General features: G+C 36.4%; 1 protein-coding gene across 27 annotated transcripts in view; it reads left to right on the forward strand.

The window, feature by feature from the left end:
* The window catches only part of LOC109025816 (uncharacterized), a 514,558-nt gene that overhangs the window by 118,432 nt on the left and 380,491 nt on the right, over positions 1-15,635 (forward strand). Inside the window, exon 4 of one of the 27 annotated variants that reach the window (XR_010129574.1) lies at positions 14,077-14,789. The exons of the other annotated variants lie outside the window; for them this stretch is intronic. The gene's annotated coding sequence lies outside the window, so the exon portion shown is untranslated. Of the gene's footprint in view, positions 1-14,076; positions 14,790-15,635 lie in introns of those variants that run through there. 27 annotated transcript variants of the gene reach the window in all.

The following is a 15,635-nucleotide window of genomic DNA, read 5'->3' on the forward strand; positions in this document are numbered from 1 at the left end:
AGCACAAAAAGGCTGAAAGTTACAAAAACCAGAATGCCTCTTCTCCAAAGGATCACAACTCCTTGCCAGCAAGGGAACAAAACTGGATGGAGAATGAGTTTGACGAATTGACAGAAGTAGGCTTCAGAAGGTGGGTAATAACAAACTCCTCTGAGCTAGAGGAACATGTCCTAACCACTGCAAGGAAGCTAAGAACCTTGAAAAAAGCTTAGAGGAATTGCTAACTAGAATAACCAGTTTAGAGAAGAACATAAATGACCTGATGGAGCCGAAAAACATAGCACAAGAACTTCGTGAAGCATACACAAGTATCAATAGCTGGATCGATCAAGTGGAAGAAAGGATATCAGAGGTTGAAGATCAACTTAATGAAATAAAGTGTGAAGACAAGATTAGAGAAAAAAGAATGAGAAGGAACAAACAGAGCCTCCAAGAAATATGGGATTGTGTGAAAAGACCAAATCTATGTTTGATTGGTGTACCTGAAAGTGATGGGGAGAATGGAACTAAGTTGGAAAACACTCTTCAGGATATTATCCAGGAGAACTTCCCCAACCTAGCATGACAGGCCAACATTCAAATTCAGGAAATACAGAGAACACCACAAATATACTCCTCAAGAAGAGCAACCCCAAGACACATAACTGTCAGATTCACCAAGGTTGAAATGAAGGAAAACATGTTAAGGGCAGAAAGAGAGAAAGGTCGAGTTACCCACAAAGGGAAGCCCATCAGACTAACAGTGGATCTCTCCGCAGAAACCCTATAAGCCAGAAGAGAGTGGGGGCCAATATCCAACATTCTTAAAGAATTTTCAACCCAGAATTTCATATCCAGCCAAACTAAACTTCGTAAGTGAAGGAGAAATAAAATCCTTTACAGACAAGCAAATGCTGAGAGATTTTGTCACCACCAGTCCTGCCTTACAAGAGCTCCTGAAGGAAGCACTAAACATGGAAAGAAACAACCAGTACCAGCCACTACAAAAACATACCAAATTGTATAGGCCATCGACACTATGAAGAAACTGCATCAACTAATGGACAAAATAACCAGCTATTATCATAATGACAGGATCGAATTCCCACATAACAATATTAACCTTAAATGTAAATGGGCTAAGTGGCCCAATTAAAAGACACAGACTGGAAAATTGGATAAAGAGTCAAGACCCATCAGTGTGCTGTATTCAGGAGACCCATCTTACATGCAAAGACACACATAGGCTCAAAATAAAGGGATGGAGGAATATTTACCAAGCAAATTGAAAGCAGAAAAAAAAAAGCAGGGGTTGCAATCCTAGTCTCGGATAAAACAGACTTTAAACCAATAAAGATCAAAAGAGACAAAGAAGGGCATTACATAATGGTAAAGGGATCAATGCAACAAGAGCTAACTATCCTAAATATGTATGCAACCACTACAGGAGCACCCAGATTCATAAAGCAAGTTCTTAGAGACCTACAAAGAGACTTAGACTCCCACACAATAGTAGTGGGAGACTTTCACACCCAACTGTCAATATTAGATCAACAAGACAGAAGGTTAACAAGGATATTCAGGACTTGAACTCAGCTCTTGACCAAGCAGACATCTACAGAACTCTCTACCCCAGATCAACAGAATATACATTTTTCTCAGCACCACATTGCACTCATTCTAAAATTGACCACATAATTGGAAGTAAAACACTACTCAGCAAATGCAAATTAATGTAAATCATAAAAAATAGTCTCCCAGACCACAGTGCAATCAAATTAGAACTCAGGATTAAAAAACTCAATCAAAACCACACAACTACATGGAAACTGAACAACCTGCTCCGGAATGACTACTGGGTAAATAACAAAATTAAGGGAGAAATAAACAAGTTCTTTGAAACCTGTGAGAACAAAGACACAATGTACCAGACACAGCTAAAGCCCTGTTTAAAGGGAAACCTATAGCACTAAATGCCCACAGGAGAAAGCAGAAAAGATGTAAAATTGACACCCTAACATCACAATTAAAAGAATTAGAGAAGCAAGAGCAAACAAATTCAAAAGCAAGCAGAAGGTAAGAAATAACTAAAATCAGAGCAGAACTGAATGAGATAGAGACACAAAAAACCCTTAAAAAATCAGTGAATCCAGGAGCTGCTTTTTGAAAAGATTAACAAAATATATAGACCACTAGGCAGACTAATAAAGAAGAAAAGAGAGAAGAATCAAATAGACACAATGAAAAATGACAAAGGGAATATCACCACTGATCCCACAGAAATATAAACTACCATCAGAGACTACTATAAACACCTCTATGCAAATAAACTAGAAAATTCAGAAGAAATGTATAAATTCCTGGACACATGCACTCACCTGAGACTAAACCAGGAAGAAGCTGAATCCCTGAATAGACCAATAACAAGTTCTGAAATTGAGGCAGTAATTAATAGTCTAACAACCAAAAAAAGCCTGGGACCAGATGGATTCACAGCCAAATTCTACCAGAGGTACAAAGAGGAGCTGGTACCATTCCTTCTGAAACTATTCAAACAATAGAAAAAGAGGGACTCCTCCCTAACTCATCTTATGAGCCCAGCATCATCCTGAAACCAAAAGCTGGCAGAGATACAACAAAAAAAGAAAATTTCAGGTCAATATCCCTGATGAACATCAGTGCAAAAATCCTCAATAAAATACTGGCAAACTGAATCCAGCAGCACATCAAAAAGTTTATCCACCACGATCAAGTCAGCTTCATCCCCGGGATGCAAGGCTGGTTCAACATATGCAAATCAATAAACATAATCTATCATATAAACAGAACCAATGACAAAAATCACATGATTATCTCAATAGATACAGAAAAGACCTTCGATAAAATTCAGCACCCCCTTCATGCTAAAAACTCTCAATAGACTAGGTATTGATGGAACATATCTCAAAATAATAAGAGCCGTTTATGACAAACCCACAGCCAATATCATACTGAATGGGCAAAATCTGGAAGCATTCCCTTTGACAACTGGCACAAGACAAGGATGCCCTATCTCACCCCTCCAATTCAACATAGTATTGGAAGTTCTGGCCAGGACAATCAGGCAAGAGAAAAAAATAAAGGGTATTCAAATAGGAAGAAAGGAAGTCAAATTGTCTCTGTTTGCAGATGACATTATTGTGTATTTAGAAAACCCCATCATCTCAGCCCCAAAACTCCTTAAGCTGATAAGCAGCTTCAGCAAAGTCTCAGGATACAAAATCAATGTGCAAAAATTACAAGTACTCCTCTACACCAATAACAGACAAACAGAGAGCCAAATCATGAGTGAACTGCCATTCATAATTGCTACAAAGAGAATAAAATACCTAGGAATACAACTTACAAGGGATGTGAAGGACCTCTTCAAGGAGAACTACACACCACTTCTCAAGGAAATAAAAGACACAAACAAATTGAAAAACATTCCATGATCATATATAGGAAGAATCAATATTGTGAAAATGGCCATATTGCCCAAGGTAATTTATAGATTCAATGCTATCCCCATCAAGCTACCATTGACTTTCTTCACAGAATTAGAAAAATCTACTTTAAATTTCATATGGAACCAAAAAAAGCCTGTATAGCCAAGACAATCCTAAGCAAAAGAGCAAAGCTGGAAGCATCATGCTACTTTGCTTCAAACTACACTACAAGGCTACAGTAATCAAAACAGCATGGCACTGGTACCAAAACAGATATATAGACCAATGGAACAGGGCAGAGGCCTCAAAAATAATGCCACACGTCTACAACCATCTGACCTTTCACAAACCTGACAAAAACTAGCAACGAGGAAAGGATTCCCTATTTAATAAATGGCATTGAGTAATTGGCTAGCCTTATGCAGAAAACTGAAACTGGACCCCTTCCTTACACCTTATGCAAAAATTGACTCAAGATGGATTAAAGACTTAAATGTAAGACCTAAAACCATAAAATCTCTAGAAGAAAACCTAGGCAATACCATTCAGGACATAGGCATGGGCAAAGACTTCATGACTAAAACACCAAAAGCAATGGCAACAAAAGCCAAAATTGACAAATGGGATCTAATTAAACTAAAGAGCTTCTGCACAGCAAAATAAACTATCATCTGAGTGAACAGGCAACCTACAGAATGGGAGAAAGTTTTTGTAATCTATCCATCTGACAAAGGGTTAATATCCAGAATCTACAAGGAACTTAAACAAATTTACAAGAAAAAAACAACACCATCAAAAAGTAGGCGAAGGATATGAACAGACTCTTATCAAAAGAAGACATTTATGTGGCCAGCAAACATATGAATAAAAGCTCATCATCACTGGTCATTAGAGAAATGCCAATCAAAATCACAATGAGCTATCAATTTACACCAGTTACTAGAGAGGATGTGGGGACATAGGAACGCTTTTACATTGTTGGTAGGAGAGTCTAGCTATGAAAGTCCTAGATGACATCTTCTAATAGAAGGCTATTTAATCTACATTGGAAATCTGTTGTTTAGGGTAACCACCTTCATCAGTAATCTTAGCTAGATCTTCTGGATAACTTCTCCATCAGCTCTTGCTGCTTCACCTTGCACTTTTATGTTATAGAGACTGCTTCTTTCCTTCAACCTCATGAACCAACCTCTGATAGGTACTGACTTTTCTTCTGCTGTTTCTTTGAGAGCCTCATAGAATTGAAGAGTGTTAGGGGCTGCTCTAGCTTATGAGTATGTTGTGGCTGGTTTAATCTTCCCAGATCACTAAAACTTTCACCATATCACCAATAAGGCTGTTTTGCTTTTTTTGTAATTCTCCTGTTTACTGGAATAGCACTTTAGTTGCCTTTAAGAGCTTTACCTTTAAATACACAACTTGGCTGTTTGGTGCAAGAAGCCCGTTTAGCCTCTCTCAGCTTTCGACATACCTTTCTCACTAAGCTTAAACATTTGTAGCTTTTGATTTAAAGTGAGAAATATGTGACTCTTCCTTTCACTTGAACACTTAGAGGCAATTGTAGAATTATTAATTGGCCTAATTTTAATAATGTTGTGTCTCGGGGAATAGGGAGGCCCAAGGAGAGGGAGAGAGGTGGGGGAATGGCTGTTTAGTAGACCAGTCAGAACATACACAAAATTTGTGGATTAAGTTTGCCGTCTTACATTGGTGTGGTTCATGGTGCCCCACGACAATTAAAATAGTAACTTTAGAGATCACTGATACCAGATCACCATACCAGATATCATAATGAAAAATTTGAAATATTGTGAGAACTACCAAAATATGACACAGAGACAAGAGCTCATGCTATTGAAAAAAATGGCTCTGATAGACTTGGCTTGATGCAGGGTTGCACAAAACCTTCAATTTGTAAGAGACGTGGTTATCTGTGAAGCTTAATAAAGCACAATACAATAAAACCAGGTATGCCTGTGTGAATTCCTTTAATATAATCCTCATAATAATCTAACAAGGTAGACATTATGCCCATTTGATAGAACTAGGAAATTGAGGCATAACAAGGTTAAGCAAATTGCACAAAATCACTTGCTTTGTAAACGGCATGATCAGGAACCAAACTAGGCCAGCCTGATGCCAAAACTTGTTCTTAATGCACTAAATTGATTGGTTTCAAGACTTAACTCCTGCTGCATTTAAAAGTCTTCCTATCTCATTGGTTCCCTTTATTCTCACTTCTAATGGGCATTTTGGGTAAACTTTCACGATTTAGCTTCTTTGAAATAGCAGGTAGATTTCTTACCTTTGAGCCTCGCTCTGACCCCTTCCCGGTAGAAGACTCATGAACCATAGGTTGAAGGTGCCTTCTACTTGCAGGGTATTTTGGTTTAGCTGGATGGGGGAGGGATGTTGATCCCTTTTTTGATTGATTTACATTTGGTGGCTCAGCACGATAAAGTAGAAAGAATATTGATGGAGTAAGATTCAGTAGATCCAAATCCCAGATCCAGTGCTTGCAGCAGCATCACTTCAGGAAAACTTGAAGAGTTTTTCTGAGTCTTCCTATCACAGATTATAGGATTTCTATAAATATTTAGTTGGAATATGTAACAAAATAATTAGGAAAGTTAGTTTTCTTTCTACTTAATTGGCTTAAAGCAATTCTGTAATTTTATTCTTATCAGTTTAAAAATATTATCTCCTCCGCTATTTAACATCTGATATTATATTACTTCTAGCACTAGATGCATAATCAATGTTGTGGTGTGTTTGAACCAGGGAATTTATCAGTTTCTGAGGATGTTAGAAATTTAAGTGCCTAATGTAAGAACCATGCCCAGTTTGGCAGAGAAATTTTCAGTTCAGAGACAATTCAAGTACCCTCCCACATTTCCCACTCCTCTAGAAGTTAGGCAATCCTGTCTAACTACTTCTGGCCAGTGGGCTGAGATGGGAAGTAATGTGAGTCTCTTCCAGGCAAAATGCATTTATGAGCTGGTGTGTGGTGCTTCAGCTCTCTTTTTCCCTAATGCAGCAACCTTGAAGTTGAATATTCCTGTTGACATAGTTAGAAGGTGTAAGTAGTCTGAATCCCTGTGACATCACTTGGAAGCCAGCAAACCCACAGAGGACTTTGCATGAGCAATCACTAAATCTTTATGAATTATACTGTGATTTGGGGGATTTGTTTGTTATTGTATTATAGCCTAATCTAACTTTACTAATATACATAGCCTTTGGAGGTGTGTGGTTTTTGCTTGGTAAGGATATAGGTAACTAAAAAATACTAAGAAGGGTTGCAGCAGACACCCAAATCTAAGTAGACTCCTAATCAAAAGGTCATTGTTACCAATAACTAGTTCTGTGGTTCTATAGATAGAGAAAAAATTTTTTTGGTAACATTTTCAAAGCAAACATTTTGTCACACACAATTTTCCTGGAGAATTAGACGTTTATTCAGACCAGCCTATGCACAATATAAAACCCTTCAATATGAATGACAACAACAAAAACAAAAAACTAATCATGAAATACCAGGTTAAATTAATGCTATCTTAGCTAAGATTTACCTCTCTTGTATCAAAAATAAATATTTTGAAGCAAGAGTGGAAACTCCAGAGTAGAACTGTTCACTATATGACAATTGTCTATAAAGATAATTCAATTTATTAAAAAACTATAGAAGTTTCACAATTCACTTATTTTACTTAATATAATGACAAAATCAGATCATTGACCCTGCAATCCAATCAGCATCACAGTATCTTAGTAAATGTTCTGTAATTGGTTGGATAACTTGCATGGCTATTATGACAAATAGGCCAGTTACAGACTGGAATGCCTTTACCTCCACAGACTTCATTTACTGATCTGCTGAAAATATTTGTATTTGGCACTTTGGAGACACAGAAGTGAACTGAAGTTTTGATTTCATGATCTGTATGACTTGATTTAGCATTTTGGTTAATGAGCAGTTGATATTTAAAATATATATATGAGATCCTTATTGATTATGGTAAATTGATAAAGTTTTTGTTTTAACTGGAAAGGCAAAAAAATGATATTTCAAAAATGATTCTTTAATCATGCATTGCTATGCCTGGAGCTGTAGTTGTTGTTTTGTTAGTGATTACATGATAAATGAGTGGATCATGGCAAGACTGGCCAGAATGCCTGTTTGGCTGGAAATCAGGAGTTCTGTGGTTGTCTCAAGGTTTTATTACAAATGCATTGGTTACCTGAGTGACCTTGGGCTGGTCACAGAACTATTTAGGGCTTTACTTTTCTTACCTGTAGAGTGAAGATACCAATACCTTTCAGTGGTTAAAGCATTGGTATAAGAATCAGATGAGCTAAAAAGCATGTGAAAATGGCTTAATGACACACAATGTTATATATATTTATTTAAACTTATGGATAGATATGTGAACAAATAATGTTTTATTTGGCCAAGCCTATTCTCTTGGTTCTTTGTCTTCCAACTTGAAACACTAAGTCTGTCCCCAGTCTCCTGTGGAGACATTTCCTGACCTTTCACCCTATGCCTAAATCTTGGCCAAATGCTCCTTATCTATGTTCCAGAGAACCTCTGCATAACTGCATTATAGTGCTTACCAAATTACATTGACAGAATTTGTCTCTGCCTGTCTCCTCCATTAGACAGTGAGCTTCTTGAGAGCAGTGGCAATATAGTTTTTATTTTTGTATCTGCCATTTCCAGCATAATGCTTGGCATATTGTAGATGCTCCTAAATGTTTACCAAACTGATCATAAAGCTTGGAGACACTATGGTGACTACTGTATTTTAAAACAAATATCCCCATTTAAAAATATTCCACTTGGCTGGGTTGACAATATACAATAAATATGACTTTGCAATTTCTAATCGCAAACCTTTTAATTTCTTAATTAGCTGCCGATAATTTGTTACATCCAATAGAAAGCAATAAGAGAGTAATTATTTTTTCTGCTTCTAATATTACTAGGAATATTTTTGCAAAACACAAAAATTCTTTGCAACTTTTTCCCTTTAAAGTTCTACTGAGCAGTTTACGGAATGGCACCCTGCCAAATGGTGATCCATTTTCTCAAAACATCGTTTGAGACCACGTTAACCATGCACACTAAGCTTATCTACTGCATCATAGTACAGTCACATACTTCATGCAAAATTATGTTTGACATTAAATTATAAACCCTTAACGTAATAATAAAAAAATAAATAACCCTAAAAGCAAATTAAAAATATGTTTTCACTGGAGCAGGTTATTAGCGCACTGGAAACTTGATCTGTAGTAGTCAATCCTTGGGCATGCTTCCATTTCTGGAGGGGTTTGAAATTTCTCTCTGTGCAGAGAAAAATCCCTAATTCATGAAAGGAAAATTAGCTAATAAAATAATTTTTTCCTCCTGAACTGCTCTGTTGATGAAAACATGTCCACTGCAATCATAGAAATGAGTGACTTTTCAAATAAAGTAGTTAGTGTTGCCATAAACAGAAGGATGGTAAGCCATTGCTTTTCTTTGCCAAGGGAAAGAGTAGCCAGCTGTGTCCAGCTTTTTTTTTTCTACTGCAGTATTTATATAAATAGGCATTTTTTGGGACTGGAGTAGTCCAAATGAGAGCCCATCTAAGAGAGTCTGAGTTTCCTCTGAGTTTGTGCATTCTGAAGCCTCAGTCCTTAGTAAAAAATTTTCTAAAAATCCAGAAAAACAAAGAAGAAAACCCTTAAAATGATGAAAAAAAAAGCCTTCTACTTGATTACACCTGGTATTTCAACCATTGTGACTATTATCATGTCCCAAGTAGTTTTCTCATTTGTTGACACACCTGCAAATTATAGAGTTAGATTTTGATGGTGTTTAGTGAGTCCTACGTTCTGATATGCAAATCCAGAAATTTATATTCTGGTTAAAGCACATTAATTCATTGCAGTCCTGGCTTCCCTTAAGCTGAGATTAAATTATTGCATAGGTATCTCCCATGATGAACCACAGTAACAACCATGCAATAATGACAAAATTTACGTCCAACTTATTTATTTACATGATTTTTCATTCGTTTTCATATGAGCAAAATGTTTGTCCTAGCTTATTTGTAGTAAAAATTAGTATTACTGTTCTCATAGTTAAAATATATTTTAATATCTATATAAATGTTGTATTCTTTTATAATGTGTATATTTTCTTTAATGTAATGATAAGTAAAGTCCACGAATCAGACAGACTGGGCCTGTGAGGCAGATACAAGAGTACATTTTACCCAAGATAACATTTCAAAATGATTGCCAGATAACCTGCAAAATTGTAATGTGTTGTGCTGCCAAATTCATTTTAGCATTGGGAATTAATTTTCTAACGTGTTTTTGGTGAATTAATTATTGCAGGCAATGTGATATCTTTGGAAGTCTGAAGTTAGACAGTGATTCAGATGAACATGGAATCAGTAATATAATTGGACTCAGTTCCTTTATCTTTCAAGGGCTCTTTTACATGACAACACAATATACACACTGCTCCAAGGGATACCTTTGGCACTTCTACAATTCCAATTTCTTTCCACACTCTCATTCATTGTTGATTCTTGGAACCTATGCAGGATAGAGGGGGATGGAGCACAGCTCTGTGTCCGTCTGCCTTCTTCAAGCAAGCTTCAAAGTCTCTTGTTTGTTCGAAGAGCATTTGGAGAAGTTTTTCCAGAGAGAGCAATTGCTCTTCTTAGCTGGGAATGAAAAGCTTTGCTAGGCGTTTCAGTGGGATTCCTGGCCCAAAAGGGGTCTGAAGGTGAACGGTACTCACCGGCGTGCTGGGATTGATCACGCACAGTCTCGTGGAGGAGTTGCACATTTAGGCTTGCAATGTGCCACAACATTCAACCAGGAGCTTGAGGCAGAATCAGGGGGTTTAAATCTGCTCCCACAGATGAGTTTAGAATGCTGTCAAGTAATACATGTTTGCTCTTGATATCAGAGATCCAAAAGACTATTTCAGCGGTGGAAAGAAGTCTCAGGCCCCTAGAAAAGAATAAAATGACATTAGCTTGTAAGGGAGTGTTAATCTGTCTCTGCTGGCAGTTACATTTCCTCAGTGTTTCCCTCCTTGCCTCAGTTTTTTCGTGTTTTTTTTCCCATTAACAAATTATTTTCAGAGCAGAACTAGATCAGTAAACATATCGTATTAAAGTTTATCTGGTAATAATTGCTAAGAGGTTCACATTCTGTCATAAGTTTCTTTTTGTTTCCTCCTCTTTTCATATTAATGGGTGTAAAAGGAACTTCAGCTGGTAAGGCAGTGATCACAAAAAAAAAGTAGTAGCTTAAATAGTGCAGATGGTTTTTTTTGGGGGGGGTCAACAGGCTTCCTCAGCTGCAAGTCCACCCTGTCAAAGGCTCATTGGTTATGAGTTAGCTGCGCTTATATTTTGGCCTTGGAGTTCCAGATTGAACATCTCTCCTCTGGCTGAGTTTTATTACCATGTAATAAAATAAAATCCAAGGTACTTAAACTCTTTTTAATGAGGACTACCAAAATATTTTTAAAGTTATCCTGTGGCTCTCCCTTTGTCCTGTCCATATTTTAATGAGACATGGAGAAAAAAAAGAAAGAACGTTTCGACAAAGTCTATGTAACATTAATATAATGATGGGGGCATAAAAATTCCAGTGGACAGTCATTTTGTTTGTTTGAATGTGAAAGAAAATGACCAGGATTTTCTTTTTTCCTGCTGAATTAATTAGATTAACTAGGAAACACCTAGGCAAACAGCCTCAGAATTAAGGCAGTTACAGAGAAAACAAGATGACTTGTGTGCCACTTCTCTAGTTGCCCTTTTCTTTTCATTTACCTTAACTGTTTGTTTATTTTAATCTTGAATGTGGACCCCAACATTCTGTTAAAACAATAAGCAAACAACAAACCCAAATTGGCACTTCTATTATAGTATTTTTTTAAAGATTGTTTTTTTTCAAACTGAGGAACTGACATTTTAAAGTTTAAGACTAAATTTATCTAGAACACAAGGTTCGAATGCGTTCTTTGCTGATATACTGACAAAACTATTGAATATATGTACAGAGAACCATAATGCTCATTTAAAAAGGACTGTAAGCAGCAAGTTTCTTTTTTGTTTATATCACTTTGACTATTTGACTACATGGTTAATATTCTGTTGTAGTCTTCCTTTCTGCTATGAAAATAAAATAGACAACTAGAGCAATACCATAGCTAAATCACGGTAAAATTACTGCAACTGAATTGTTGAAGTGAATTTTTTTTTAATGACTTACTCTTGACTTTTTCAATGAGAAGCAATATGGTCTTCTCTTCAGGCATTCTGCATGTAGTTATTTGAAGTTGCACTAATTCTGTATCAGATAAAGAAAATTACACATATCTTCCCTAACCAACACACACAGCAGAGCACACTGGCTATGTCTCTTGCTAGCATATGGTGTTCATCATTAGCAGTAGCGGCAGCAGCCACCTCTTTTAGTTCACTGGTGGAAAATAGAGCTCCAACTCAAATCTCTGTCTGCTCGCCATAGCTCTTTCCAGTTAAATTGGTACCACAATCTGTATGGTTTCACCACTCCATTGGCAGTTTAATATAAACATCTGTTTCCAGTCTTTTATATCCTATCTGAGATTTATTCAGTCCCTCTGAGTTATCTGTCCTTTTCTCCTTCCCCATTTATTTCCCTTGACTTAGAAATGATGTTATATTTTCCAATATTTCCTTGATCTTTTGCTCAGATGTGTGAATCATTAAATGTATTTAATTATCTTTTTTCTTTTCTTCTAAGCCTGTGCTGTTTGTTTATAATCTCTTCTAGCCTTATGCATTATTAAGCTCTTTACCCTCACAGCTCAACTTTCCTTGAAAAAAGTAATGCGACTCCAGGTTTCTACGATGGAGGTCATTATTTCATTGTGATTGGCATCAAGATCAAACTGTGAAGAATCTTATTCAAGTTAATTGATTTTGTCTACTCTCCATCCATATTTTGCATTTACCGCTGTAAAATGCAAAGATCTGAAGATTCTGGTGCTCGGGATTCATATTATTCTACTTTCTCTTTCATTAAATTTGTAATGTTGGAAAGTAAGGGTATTTCCTGAGAGGTAATAATCTCTGGTAGAAGCAGAGACCCTGAATCAAAGACAGTTGAGTCTTTTAATTCAACTGTTGGTTAAATGTCAGGAAATGTCCGGCCCAGAGGTCATTATTATTAAGTCAAATAGAACACTTTTATTTTCCTATCTCCTTTTTATTTTGGAAGCTGTTCATAAAGATTGATGCTGTGTAAGTCGCTAACTACAGGGAAATGGTGGAATTCTGTAAACAATTGGCAAGCAGAACTTTGTTCTTATTGTCCCATTAAGCTTAATATGAGGTGTTAAATTTAATGAAATGTGGTGAGTGAAGTGTTATTTTCCTATTGGTTACTGTAACAGTCATTAACAAGTAGGACACGACTAGTACTGAAAATAGAATACTGTATCCATGACAACATAGAGTTCAGCTTTTCCGTTTTCAGCAAATGGGGCAGCAATTACTTAATATTTCCTTGATTTATTAATTTCCTTATAAGTGGGAGTAACAAGAAGACTCTTGAACTGGGGATTTAATAATCCAAATTAGCCAAAGTTTTTTTGCTACATCATGTATGTAATTAGTCAATCATTTACATGTTCCCATGAACATTTGTTGAGATTCTAGTGTATGGTAGACACTAAACATACAGAAATAAGTGAGACGTAGTTCCTGCCTACAAGTTGTTCATGGTCTAATTTATGCTGTGGTTTGCAAAGTGGTATCACCAGACAAGCAGCATGGGCATCACTGGGAGCTTGAAAGAAGTGCAGGTTTTCTGAGCCCATTCTGGACCTGCTCCATCAGACACATCGGGATGAGGCCCACTGACCTGTGTTTGAGAACCACCAGTTGAGTGGAGAAATTAAACTCTTTTCAACTAATATCTTGCTTAATGTTCAAAATGAATATAAAAGAAGATACTTTCATTTAAGAGAGTTGTAATTCTTTCAGAGGTTCCACAAATATTTATTCTTTAGGTTTTTGGGCAAGAAACATAGGCCATGGACTAACTACACATGATTTACTAAAGCTTAAGGAAATAAAAATATTCCTAATGGAACCCTTACAAATTCCATGTCTTTGTTTTATCTCCTTAGTGAACCCATCGTCTCATGAATAGTAAAGAACCATCCTTAAAATAGAATTGCATAAGATGCTTGAAGGAAGGACCACTGTTCTATTTATTTTACAGTCCTCAGTCTACCACAATGCTAGACAGATAAATGTTCCATAAATGCCCAGCCCACATATGGATTTAAACCCTGAAAAAGATTATTTAACCTCTCCACTTATATTTTTTCTTTTACAAAATGAGAGTGGAATTAAACATTGGGAGATAGGATGCTCTCTCATGTCTCTTCCAATCTGAATATTTTATTATTCTATCTTTGGAAGTCTGTGTTTATTAATAAAGGAGCTCTCTCTCTCTCTCTCACACACAGGTGTATATAACTGATTTTACCTCGTGTATTTATTCCCCCTATTGCTTATTAAATCTTGATTCTTAGTACAATTATATCTTGGTTTTTCAGTACACTCATGGCCTTGAATCTTCATCCACTCAGAGCTCCGTGTGCATTCTTCCAAGCCATTGCTCTATACCCGGAACCGCCTTTTCTTGAACACACCACAGGATACCTCACCCATCTGTTCTGTGAAGCATTCCAATGACAATAACCACCTACCATTTTGTGCTATTATACAGTTATCTCCTCCCCCTTCATCCTGTTGGTATTGTGTATATTACTTAAGATGAGCACTCTAGTTCTTTATTTGCTTGTAAATTATAAGTGGTGGTGTGGTTTATAAACTCATGAAAATTATATTTCACTTGGGATGAAACTGGTAGAACCATTTATAATAACATCATGTTGTTATATGGTATATATATTATATATAGGTATATATATACACCAATATGAAGAGTGAATTACATTGTAGGTAGGGTAATAGATTAGCTCAATTGTTTAGTGTAACGTCAAGCTATTTGTGGTTCAGGTGTGAGCCCCATAGGACTAGTTACCTTACTATTTGCTATAGTTGAAAACTATAGCTCTACAATAAGCGGCTGTTTTAAGATGAAGATGGTGTTACACGTAGTATGGCAGAGACAGAGTGATATACTCTAAGGAACATTGTTCAGCCAATCAGACCTGGGTTCAAATTCCATCACCACTGTTTACTTGCTATGTGCTTCCAAACAAACCCTGTAAATCTGTTTTCTAAAATAAAAAGTTATGAACACATAATCTCATGTTTTGGGATTGCTATGAAGGTTAAATAAAGTGAGGAATATTTGGGACAATCTATCACAGGGCCTGACACAAACTAGTTCAACATATGTCTGTATCTGTAATCTAAATCTCTACCAAGAAATTTAAAAACTTGAATTGCTCCATGTGAATTTTACCCCAAGCTCTTGGTTTCAACATGCTGAAAAATTAACTCATTTTCCTCCCAAACCTCTTTCTCCTGTATTCTATCATTGGATGAATGGCATTTCTACTCACACATTACGTATCCAACCAAGCATTAATACCAAATGGTTTTTGCCTCTCATATTCATCCCTACAGTTAATTCCTTAATGAAGACTCAAAACACCTGCTTGGATCACAGTATAGTCTCTAAATCAGCCTCCCAGTTCTCACTCTAGGATGACGCAATTCATATTTCTTACACTGCTACCAGGGGTTGTTTTAAAATAAGAATCTTGATTGTATTATTCTCCTGTTTTAAACCATTCAGTGGTTATAACATTTTTAGATAAAATGCGAACTTTCTGGCATGATATTATACACAATGCTCTCTTTAGTTTCAAAGATAACTATGCTTTCTCATACACTCTGACCTCTCTTGTTACTACCAAGCATTTTACTATAGTTACCCTGAATAAATTACGTTTTGTCTTAATTTGGATTCTACTGAAAGCAGAGCCTGAGGCAAGGACTTGGTGGCAGGGAGTACATTTGGGTGGGTATATAAGGAAGTAGTACTAGAGATACAGGATGTGTTTTTGTTAGCATGTGTTTTTGAAGTCCCTATAATGGGCAATAAGCCGTCATTCCTTGAAACATCTGAGAAACCTATAAT

The sequence above is a fragment of the Gorilla gorilla genome, chromosome 11 (assembly GCF_029281585.2).
Source record: "Gorilla gorilla gorilla isolate KB3781 chromosome 11, NHGRI_mGorGor1-v2.1_pri, whole genome shotgun sequence".
In the NCBI taxonomy this organism is placed as follows: Eukaryota; Metazoa; Chordata; class Mammalia; order Primates; family Hominidae; genus Gorilla; species Gorilla gorilla.